This window comes from Salmo salar, chromosome ssa01 (genome assembly GCF_905237065.1).
Source record: "Salmo salar chromosome ssa01, Ssal_v3.1, whole genome shotgun sequence".
NCBI classification, from domain to species: domain Eukaryota; kingdom Metazoa; phylum Chordata; class Actinopteri; order Salmoniformes; family Salmonidae; genus Salmo; species Salmo salar.
In genome coordinates, this window is record NC_059442.1 from 164,146,525 (window position 1) to 164,158,663 (window position 12,139).

The following is a 12,139-nucleotide window of genomic DNA, read 5'->3' on the forward strand; positions in this document are numbered from 1 at the left end:
TGAAGTAATTTCATCTCACATTTTATTTAGTTGATGCTGTTCCGGGTTTAGGTTTCAAACACAGCTTGACTTAATTGTCTTGAGGTGGCGATGTTGAAGAGTTCAAGAAATATTTGGGTTTAAGTCATGTTTGTCTTCAGTCGTTTTCAGCCTGGGGGGCATCATGTCATTAACATCTTGTTATCCTGTCATCGTGATAGAATGAGTCATCATGACTCCAACACTGGGATGGTCACTGAACAGCTGGGGGGAGCGGCTGTTTTGGAGTCAGATTAGTATCTGGTTAACATCTGGATGCCCAATGACTCCATGGGTGAAGTAGAGGGAAAGCCTATGTAGTACAAACCCCATGGCCCTTCAAAGAGTATGACCTCACATCATCTCAAAGACTAACTGGGGATGTCAGTATAGTCATATGGAAAAATGACACCAGCATGGGTGTGATTTCTAGAAAGAGCTGCAAATGTTCACTTCAGACTGTTAACCTATACAGAAAGTCCAGGACCATGGGTAAGGTCAATGCTCATCAACCAAAGTTCTAGATAGGGCCGGGACGGTACCAGTGTTGTGATGTGTTATCCATGTCAAAAATGAAAACACAAAGCAGATCCAGCTCTTTGGTCCGTTTTTAAAAACCTGCTGTATGTAAAATATTGTGTGTTTATAGCTTGGAAAATAAATACATATGACTCTGGATAACAACACAATGATGTTTGTTTCCAACATCAGGACTGTTTTCATAAAGAAGTTACATCCGTTTCATGTTTTGTTTCCTTGCCGCGATACTAAGGAGTATGGCGGTACTGGTGTCGTCCCGGCACTAGTTCTGGATCTTCCAAAGTCATGAAACGTTGTGGAGAGTGGTCCTATGGCTCAGTTTCTTATGGATCATATGTTAACGTCAGCTCCTTTTGACATTGAGGGGAGAAGGGACCAGACCAGAGGATCTTATCTGTATGCGCTTACTGTCCAGTGTTCAATGCAGGGTCGGCAAAGTAGCGTTTGAGTGTAAAATGCGACACTTTACTTCCCGAGGATAGTACGGAGTCAAGGGGAGCCACCGATCTCCTCCCACCAAATCACATGACTAGTGCTGAGTGCTTTGATCTGGTCATCTAGATCTGGTTTGACCGCAGCCCCTATGTCCACTGCCAACTCCACCATCAAGGTATGTTAAAAGGCGCTATGTTTATGTTTTGTGGAGGAGATGGCCGCAGACAGATCGGTTTTCAATGACTCAGCGTAGCTTTCAACATTTTTAGTTTTCACTGAATCATTTTAATCCAAGGATTGGGATTTTCCAGACTGAGAATTTTTTGCAGAGAGATGATTAGTTTTACTAGTATTTCTTTGACAGATATTCACATTCAATATATTGCCTTGTTTATACTTCTTCTAGTATCTAGAGGGAAACATGTCTGTTTTTCAGGGTTTGATTCAGAGCTGTTCTAACCTCTACAATTTATAGTGATGGACGTGACGTTTTTAATCACACAAACAACACAACTTTGAGTCAGACACTGAAAAGTAGCTCTCACTGTTATCCATTCCATAAAACTCCTGGCGAAGGTTCAAGACTTGCCTGGCTAAATGCAAAGATTTTATAAAGGTAACATGGCAATGTTTATAACGAGCAGTTACTTCAAGACTGGAGCAGCCCGAAGCATCTGAAATGCACTGTTGCTAGGCAGACCAGGGGCTGGAATGCTCTCAAATTCTATTCTTCACATGGGGGGGTCAGAAGCCAGCTTTTGTCCTTCTCCACTCTCCAACTCGTTCTGAAAAAGCCTAATGCTATTTGTGATAATTGGTATATGATTTAAGACAGGGGAGCCCATACTATTGTGTTCACAGAAAACACGTCTCATGCTCGACATATGCTACAGCATCTGCATGAAGGACGATTGCTGGATAGTGTTTGACTGGTTTTGGAACAGAAGGGGTGTTCTTAGAAGCCCATGTTAATATATCATCTTTTAAATGGATTTGGGGGCAAATAGCCATTAAAACAAAAGACATCTTTTAACCAAGACCTTACCTGATAGCCGTTGGGTTTCCGATGGTAATGTGTTGTTGAGAGAGAGAGGGGCCTAGTTGTAGGTCTGTTTTCTATGGCCCTGCCCCAGTGGGTTGTGGGTTGGCCCTGGACTCCAGAGGGTTGGAGGCTGGGTTTGACTGTTTTGTCTAACCAGCCTGCCTGGGCCTCTCCACGTTCACCAGAACTGGCTGTTTAAAGCCCGGGGTTAGCTCAACACTCAGAGCTGGAGGCCACTAACAAAAGGCCCGGATATTTCCATCCCCATTAGGCGTGTGAGCAGACCTAGGGGTCCCCTCCCAGATTCTGTTTAGTTAGCAGCAGGACGAGGCAAGCTGGAGATTACATGTGAAAAGTAAACACATGGGTCCCTGCCTAATCAGGGCCAGATTACCAGTTAAAACAACGGGTCTCCTGCAGGCCCTCCGTATATGCATGCAACACATAGCCAACATACACACAGACATCGACGTGTACACACACACACTTTCACATGACGTGTTCTGAAAACAGACCTCCAAAAATCATACGTCGCTAACACTACTTCAAAGTTGAAGCAGCAAGTAATTAGGAGAATGATATACACTGAACAAAAATATAAACGCAACATGTAAAGTATTGGTCCCATGTTTCATGAACTGAAATAAAGGTCCCAGAAATTGTCCACACGCACAAAGCTTATTTCTCAAATTTTGTGCACAAATTTGTTTACCTCCCTGTTAGTGAGAATTTTCTCCTTTGCCAAGATAATCCATCCACCTCACAGGTGTGGCATATCAAGAAGCTGATTAAACAGCATGATCATTACACAGATGCACCTTGTGCTGGGGATAAAGGCCACTCTAAAATGTGCAATTTTGTCACACCACACAATGCCACAGATGTCTCAAGTTTTGAGGGAGCGTGCAACTGGCATGGTGACTGCAGGAATGTCCACCAGAGCTGTTGCCAGAGAATTTGTTAATTCCTCTACCATAAGAGTATTTCTGTCTGTAATAAAGCTCTTTTGTAGGGAAAAACTCATTCTGATTGGCTAGATTAGGGCCTAATTTATTTATTACAATAGACTGATTTTCTTCTATGAGCTGTAACTCTGTAAAGTCGTTGAAATTGTTGCATGATGCGTTATATTTTTGTTCAGTATATTATTGGAATGTTCTAGAGGCTTATGGGGGTGAGAAGGGCTATCTTGAATGCCGATAAAGAATGCATGGCTTGTAGTTTTGGTTGAATATTTTCCAGAAGGTGGGGTCAAGGACAGCTAAATATTGACCAGTGCCTCTGACGATTAGCTGCCAAGCTCCTAACAACATTCTGTTCATGTATTGCTCCACTCCTTTCTTCTGCTGACGTGCTAATGTATAGTGGCAGAGAAACGAACAAGTTGTGCACTCTCTGTTCCTCCCAAAGCAGTTTATATGTCCATTTATGCATCGTATGAGGACCTTGCTTTGAATTTGCTGTGTTAAAATAACGTCCCCTGCCTGGCATGTTCAGCTCGGGCGGCCCTCCCATTTGTTACAGTCAAAGCTGTTTTTGGAAGGGCTTAGAAATGTTTACTTAGCCACGCCTTTCTTCCACCGTGCGTTCATCCGGGCAGCTGCCTTGGCCTCCACACACTCCCCCAGGGTCACTGTTCCACACTTGTTTTCCTTTTTTGTCTTTCTTTGTGCTTTTCAGGTCAAGTTGTTTTTGTTTCAAGCCATGTTTCCTCAAGCAGCTGAAAACGCTGGCTTGTGCCTGGCTGAATGCAGCCGTTTTCACCTTTTTGCCCTCATCCGAGTATCCCTGCCCTTCGACCACAGCAATGTTAGGACTTTTATTCAACTATCCACGAGCCAGTTCGAATGAGTCTCGGAAGAGATTACGTCAGTGGAGGCTGCTGAGGGGGAGGACGGCTCCTAATAATGGTTGGAACTGAGCGAATGGATTGGCATCAAACATGGAAACCATGTGTTTGGTGCATTTGATACCATTCCACAGATTTCACTCCAGCCATTACCATGTGCCTGTTCTCCCCAATTAAGGTGTCACCAACCTCCTGTGGACTACATGTGTTGTCGGAGGCTCTTGTTAGCGAGATGCTAGCTTGACAGTCAGGAGCCTGGCTGATGCTAGCTTGACAGTCAGGAGCCTGGCTGATGCTAGCTCGACAGTCAGGAGCCTGGCTGATGCTAGCTCGACAGTCAGGAGCCTGGCTGATGCTAGCTCGACAGTCAGGAGCCTGGCTGATGCTAGCTCGACAGTCAGGAGCCTGGCTGAGCCCCGGGACAGTCAGGAGCCTGGCTGAGCCCCGGGACAGTCAGGAGCCTGGCTGAGCCCCGGGACAGTCAGCTCCACAGCTTTCGTTCAACATGCTGATCTGACTTCACTAATATGATTTGTTTGCTCTGTTTTAATGTCTGGTGTCTCGGACTTAAAGTTGTGGCCGTGCCAAAACTCACCTTTCCTGGAACTAGCTGTCAAAATGCCGACGCTGAAAGCGACGTCCAACTGATATTTTGCAATGATGTTCTTAGTTAGGCCGAAGGGCTATTTGATCACTGGATAAAAATACTTCAGCGCCATGTATCTATAAAAGTATGAGCTAAATGTGATTGCATGAAAATATCCAAGGCAGGAATAGCCAGATGCACTTTCTAATGTCCTAGACGTAGCCAAGAAAACGTAATGGATGGAGAGAACTAGGCAGTTCTACTACAGTGCCAACTTTGCATATTTCTCACGTGCGCTCTCTCTCTCTCTCTCTCTCTCTCTCGCATGCGTGCACTCTCTCTCTTGCGTGTGTGTGCTCTCTCTCCTTCACTTCCTACCTGTCAGTGGTGCACGGGGAGAGGCCATGCATGTGATTCTCTGGGCAGATTTGGCCCAGATTTTCCCATGACTCGAGTCGCTTTCACATGTGACTGGGGAGGGCCCGCTGAAACCCTGTGAAATGCTCTGCTGCTGTTGCCTCTGCTCACAGTGGGGACGGATGAGTGGAGCAAGAGAGAACGTAAGAAATGGGGATATTTAGAGGGTGGGGGGGTGCAGACCCCTGCACCCTTGACCTGAGAGGGGCTCCCATGGGCTTCTGGCTTTTTGTGTTTTAGAATTATTTAAAAAAAATTTGAGGGAGAGGTGCTTTCATTGTGTGCCCACTATGGGCCATGTGATTTCATTATGGGCCATGTGTTTCATTGTGTGGCCACTATGGGCCATGTGCTTTCATTGTGTGCCCGCTATGGGCCATGTGTTTCATTGTGTGCCCGCTATGGGCCATGTGTTTCATTGTGTGCCCGCTATGGGCCATGTGTTTCCATTGTGTGCCCACTATGGGCCATGTGTTTCCATTGTGTGCCCACTATGGGCCATGTGTTTCCATCGTGTGCCCACTATGGGCCATGTGATTTCATCGTGTGCCCACTATGGGCCATGTGATTTCATCGTGTGCCCACTATGGGCCATGTGATTTCATCGTGTGCCCACTATGGGCCATGTGATTTCATCGTGTGCCCACTATGGGCCATGTGATTTCATCGTGTGCCCACTATGGGCCATGTGATTTCATCGTGTGGGCCATGTGATTTCATCGTGTGCCCCACTATGGGCCATGTGAATCATCGTGTGGGCCATGTGATTTCATCGTGTGCCCCACTATGGGCCATGTGATTCATCGTGTGGGCCATGTGATTCATCGTGTGGGCCATGTGATTCATCGGCAACACCTTAGTTTTAGCATGCTGAGACTGTGACACTACCACACTTGGATGTGAAGATTGTAGACGGTCAACCCGTGGGCTGTTTTTACGGTATGAGCAATGTGTCATTTTGAGTTGGACTGGAAATGCTCTTCTGCAAACTGTATAAACCTGATATAACAGCTGGCCAGATGGCTGGAGAGTTAAGGTCAAAGTCGGACCATTAAACACAAAAGTCCAATAAGAAAACGGCAATAAAAACTCCTTTGATATTCGCAGAACACTGCATGTGTTTTTACGAACTTTGTTCCACTTGTGTCTGGTGAAAATATTGATTAACTTGGGGAAATCACCTGTGTCTGCTAAGTTTCCACTCTACTCTGTTCTGAGACAGCAGAGTGAATATTTAACACCTGCCTTGTTTGCAGGACAGATTGGTAAGATTATCTGTCTACTTTAACTCCAGTGGGAAAGGGGATACCTAGTCAGTTGTACAACTGAAATGTGTCTTCCTCATTTCTCTGAATCAGAGAGGTGGGGGGGGTTGCCTTAATCGACATCCACGTCGTTGTCGCCCGGAGACTCACGGCAGAGGAAGCTATGATGCTTCTCATAAACCCAAGGTATATTTAAAGACATGTTTTGTTTGTGAAATTAACACACCAATACATAAATACATTGTTTTTGAACACTTTAGACCAAGGTTGGCCCCCAGCACAGGTTTCTATGGTGGTTGTGTTTATCTTTGTCTAGAATGTTCCGGAGACCTTGAGATTGGCGTCTTTTAGCATCAGAGAAGTGACATCAGTTGAGAGAACTGATGATGTCATGGCTCATAGTTGTCAGATGCTTGGGTTTCTGTGTATTCTATGTCATCAGGAGACTCATTGAATGATTTTCCAGGGAATGGCTACTTTTCATAGTTCCTCTCTTCGCGTCTGCCGTAGGGATGTGTTCTATACCTGCATTTGACAAGTACGTTGTGATTGGCCAAGCCACGGTTGAAAAGGGAGAGCGATATTACGCTCACCGCTCCTCCTAAAACCAGTGTTCATCCCGCCTCACCGCTCCTCCTAAAACCAGTGTTCATCCCGCCTCACCGCTCCTCCTAAAACCAGTGTTCATCCCGCCTCATGATTCCCCCTTTTCTCCTCCTCCTCCTCCCCGGAGGCCATGCTCCACTTCCAGCACGTTGGCCAGTGGGACATTAATGGAGTGTCTGCTCGTTGGGGCACTGACACGCTGGGGGGGAGGAAGAGGAAAGAGAGCCGAGCCCTGGGGGCGGGGGGAGAGAGCCCTGGGGGCGGGGGGAGAGAGCCCTGGGGGCGGGGGGAGAGGGCCCTGGGGGCGGGGAACACCTCATCCACATCAATTCTCACCAAGCCTTTTCAGCTCCGTGATGATTCATGCTGCAGAAGTTAAGCATTTTTTTTTCTCTCTGGAAAAGTTTTGTCTTTTTTGTTGTTGAACCATTGAAAGTAGTCTGGTTTGTGATGAGGACGTGGTGTGTGAATGAGAGGCACCAGCAGTACTATTGGCCTGGTTTGTGGCTTGATAAGAGGGCTCCCGGGAGAGGTTAATGGGGCTTCCCCTGCTCAGAGAGGGATGGTGGGGAGATGGCGGGGTCCTGACCTCCTCCATATACCCCCATCACAGTGGGGGCCAAGCGCTCTGAATAACTCTGGCTGGGAGGAATTTCTCTGCATTCCATCTACATTCCATAGCCAAGCAGTGGGCACTGAACTAAACGACACGCACACACATTGCACACACACATGCACACAACGCTCCCACTTGCCATCAGCAACCGCTATAGTGGTATGAAACAAACTGATTGTGTAGCTACTTTTGTGACTTTCAATTGTTTATCAGACATATATAGCAGGCGAGACCATGGCATATTGCCTCTACTAGCACTAGGCCTATATTCAGCACTAGGCCTATATTCAGCACTAGGCCTATATTCAGCACTAGGCCTATATTCAGCACTAGGCCTATATTTAGAAGCTGGCTGCACTAAAACGAAGGCTTCAGATGACCTGCAAAAAAAGATCTCTATTCAGACATGGCCTGTTTTGGAAGGCATCTGGTAAGATTCATCTGAATGAGTAGACTCAAGCAGGATGCCATTAGAGGTCAAGAAAATGTTATGGTAATGTATGGTAGACTGGTATGAACATGTTTAAACGAGTCTTCCTCATAGGCCAAAATTCTAAAGTGGAGAATGTGAATCACTGATGCGTTAAGTCAGTCAGCGGCCTACATCGTATGTGATCATCACACGTTATGAACTAGATAGACATTTCAAAGTCACGGCGTCCCAACTTTAGTCCAACGTTTGATGGATTTCTACTCTTTTATTTGTTTAAAATAAAAGCTAGAGAACTTTGCTACCAAAATGTTAGCAAACGAACTTAATTGCTATTAAATGGGTAGACCTGCCATTGTTCAAAACGTAATTGGGTATAAACTCTCAACTGTGAATTGAACATGTTTTCTTGTCCAATGATGCGATACTGAAGTTTTCCTTCTAGGGATGCTCAATAGCCGTAAACTATTTCCCAGAAATAACCTTATTGGACAGAGGCACACCTCCCAAAAGGGCGCTCTGAATGGTACACCAGAGTCCAGTTTCCTGTGTTGCATAACATTCGTCATGAACTTTTATCTCTTACATGGTGACCCAGTTATCCTCCAATCAGGAATGGGATTTGGACCTAAACCTCTTCAGGCAAGCAAACCAAACAGCAGGTTGGAGAGGGACAAAGCGAGAGTCTGTGCAGATGTCCTGCCACACAGGTCCCGTGTAACTCAGTTGGTAGAGCATGGCGCCAGGGTTGCGGGTTCAATTCCCACGGGGGGACCAGTACGAAAATGTATGCACTCATTACTGTAAGTTGCTCTGGATTAGAGTGTCTGCTAAATTACTCCAATGTTAAATGTAATGTCCAACATCTTTAAGGTTAGGGTCTTCATTACTCCAATGTTAAATGTAATGTCCAACATCTTTATGGTTAGGGTCTTCATTACTCCAATGTTAAATGTAATGTCCAACATCTTTATGGTTAGGGTCTTCATTACTCCAATGTTAAATGTAATGTCCAACATCTTTAACCTCTTGGGGCTAGGTGGGACGCTAGCGTGCCACCCGTGGTGCACTCCATCAACAGCAGGTGCATTTCAAGAGCGGCAAATTTGAATCCAAATAAATGTCAAAATTCAAATTTTTCAAAAATACAACTATTTTACACCATTTGAAAGATAAACATCTCCTTAATCTAACCACGTTTTACGATTTCAAAAAGGTTTTACGGCGAAAGCATAAATTTAGAGTATGTTAGGACAGTACATTTACAAGAGTTGTGTGTAATGTTTTGTCAAGTCAAAGACAGGGTCACCAAAACCATAAAACCAGCTAAAATGATGCACTAACCTTTTACAATCTCCATCAGATGACACTCCTAGGACATTATGTTAGACAATGCATGCATTTTTAGTTCTATCAAGTTCATATTTATATCCAAAAATGGCGTTTTACTATGGCATTGATGTTGAGGAAATCGTTTCCCTCCAATAACCGGCAGTCAAGTCAGCGTCACAAATTAAATAATTAAAATTAGAAAACATTGGTAAAATATTATATTGTCATTTAAAGAATTATAGATTTACATCTCTTGAACTCAATCAACTTGCCAGATTTAAAAATAACCTTACTGGGAAATCACACTTTGCAATAATCTGAGCACTGCGCCCAGAAAAATACGCGTTGCGATACAGACTAGACGTCATGTTGGGGAGATCTAAAATCGAAAATACTATGTAAATAATCCATTACCTTTGATTCTCTTCATCAGATGTCACTTCCAGGTATCACAGGTCCATAACGAATGTAGTTTTGTTCAAAAAAGCTCATCATTTATGTCCAAAAATCTCCGTCTCGTTAGCACATGATGTAAGCCAGCCGGACTTTCGTCATGAACGAGGGGAAAAAATATATTTCCGTTCGTTCAAACATGTCAAACGTTGTATAGCATAAATCATTAGGGCCTTTTTTAACCAGAACATGAATAATATTCAAGGTGGACGAATGCATACTCTTTTATAACGTATTGGAACGAGGGTACCCAACATGAACTCGCGCCAGGTGTCTAATGGGACATCATCGTTCCATGGCTCTTGTTCGGTCAGATCTCCCTCCAGAAGACTCAAAACACTTTGTAAAGGCTGGTGACATCTAGTGGAAGCAATAGGAAGTGCCAAAATATTCCTAAGCCCCTGTGTTTTTCAATGGGATAGGTTTAAAGTCAATACAACACATCAGGTATCCACTTCCTGTCAGAAAATGTCTCAGGGTTTTGCCTGCCAAATGAGTTCTGTTATACTCACAGACACCATTCAAACAGTTTTGGAAACTTTAGAGTGTTTTCTATCCATATATAATAAGTATATGCATATTCTAGTTACTGGGTAGGATTAGTAACCAGATTAAATCGGGTACATTTTTTTTATCCAGACGTGCAAATGCTGCCCCCTAGACCCAACAGGTTAAGGTTAGGGTCTTCATTACTCCAATGTTAAATGTAATGTCCAACATCTTTATGGTTAGGGTCTTCATAAGTGTTTGTTACCTCTTTAGAAACAAAAAATCAACTCCTGTGACTACCAATAGTATTTCTAACCAATGACACCACCACTGTCTGTGGGTAAAAAGGAAAGAAAGCTGATTTCCTCTTTTTATCGGGCTGCTATTGAGCCCCTGATTCGTCTTTCCTCTTCCTTTCTTACCAACCCTTTTATCTGAATTGACAGGGGTGGAGGTGGATGGTTTCAAACTGTCAATTTGCGAAATACATATTTTCTAAATCTTGCGAAATGTCCCATGTCGTGCCGTTGTTCCCCCCCCCTCGCCTGCCCACATGATCTGAAACCGGAATGGGGAACTTCTCCTCTTGGTGGACCAGTTTCGGTCCGTCCGGCACATGTGGCGGATATCTGCTCGGAATCTAATTTCTACTCTCCGACCATAAGCTGCTGGTTTGTTTGCTTGCCTGAGATGAAGTTCACGTCAAAGATACAAACTTCAACACAACTTGTGAAGTGTCCCTTCAGCTCAGGTTTATTACAGTGGATGATAGATTCTCATGTTCGATAAGGTCAGGTGAGCCGTTTTTTCTTGTGTTGGAATGAATACGATTGATAGGGCTTACTTTTCCCCTCCCATTTTTCTTTTCAATCAATATGTCAACGAGGTTGTTCCCTGGCCCTCTTATTTCCCTAGAGAAAGTGATGGATACCCCCCTTCCCCCCCACACAGTCTCAGGCAGCTCTAGATGGAGGGGAATGTGTCAGCACTGGGCAGGCTACCTGATGCTGAAGCGAACATTCAGTGTAGGGCGGGGCAATGCCAGTATCGCCATACTCGTTAGTATCGTGGCAAGGAAACAAAACATGAAGCGGATTTGACTTCTTTAGGAAAACATCCCTAATGTTGGAAACAAATATAATTTATGTTTTCATCAAAATTCACATTTATTTTCTGTAGCACACAATATTTAACATTCAGCAGGGTTTTAAAGGACCAAAGAGGGTAGTCTGCTTCATGTTATCATTTTTGCCGTGGAAAAACTATTGCGGTACTGGTATTGTCACAGCCCTAATTCAGTGCAGCAGAATTCCCCCCTCAATGTTTTTCAGTGGGTACGGTCTACTCTCCGGCCCCATGGTTCTATTGGGAGTACTGCAGCACTTTGTCAAAATAGTTCTTCCATGGCTGGTTCTCTCCAGGGGGAAACATTGGGCAGGATCTTGCTTTGAAACGGCATTCATTTGATTTCTCTGGCTGTTTACAGGCAGCACTTTGAATCAGCATTAATACAACTAAGGGCTTTCAAAGCTGCCAGATTCATCAGTCAAATGGCTTAAATAACATTTAATTTGAAAGCGCTCATTTAAAACGTCATTCCCATTTTATTTACACTTAAAATGCCTCCGTCAGGTTGCTTAGTCTCATGACTTGGCAAGTTGTGAGGATTGTCTTTCTCACTTCTGTTTCTGCCATCTAACCAGTTCACTTCTGTTGGTTCCTAATAGTAGAACTATTGTCTCAAATCTCTGGTCAACTTTTATTGGTCTGTCGAGGAGATTCCTCCCGGGATTAGTTGACCATCGGTTGCTCGCTCAGGGGGTCTCTCAGTGGGTCCGTGGAGTTAGATCACCAAACTCATGGTCATGATGCAAGCCGGCTGTAATAAGGTTTCAGTTAAGCTACCCCTATCCCTCCAAGTCACTGGGGGGGCTGAGCCAGAGAGTTACAGAGATATGGTCCTCACAGCATTAATGATGGATATTAGTTCCATGTCAGCATTTAGATTCCACTCACTATTTAGAGGTGCTGAATCTCATTGTCATTGATTAATTTGGTTAT

The 12,139-nt window shown here is 44.4% G+C and overlaps 1 protein-coding gene across 3 annotated transcripts in view; it reads left to right on the plus strand.

Moving 5' to 3' along the window:
- Positions 1–12,139, plus strand: part of map3k1 (mitogen-activated protein kinase kinase kinase 1, E3 ubiquitin protein ligase) — a 60,396-nt gene that overhangs the window by 6,568 nt on the left and 41,689 nt on the right. The window contains exon 1 of one of the 3 annotated variants that reach the window (XM_045693621.1): positions 4,858–5,030. The exons of the other annotated variants lie outside the window; for them this stretch is intronic. The gene's annotated coding sequence lies outside the window, so the exon portion shown is untranslated. Of the gene's footprint in view, positions 1–4,857; positions 5,031–12,139 lie in introns of those variants that run through there. 3 annotated transcript variants of the gene reach the window in all.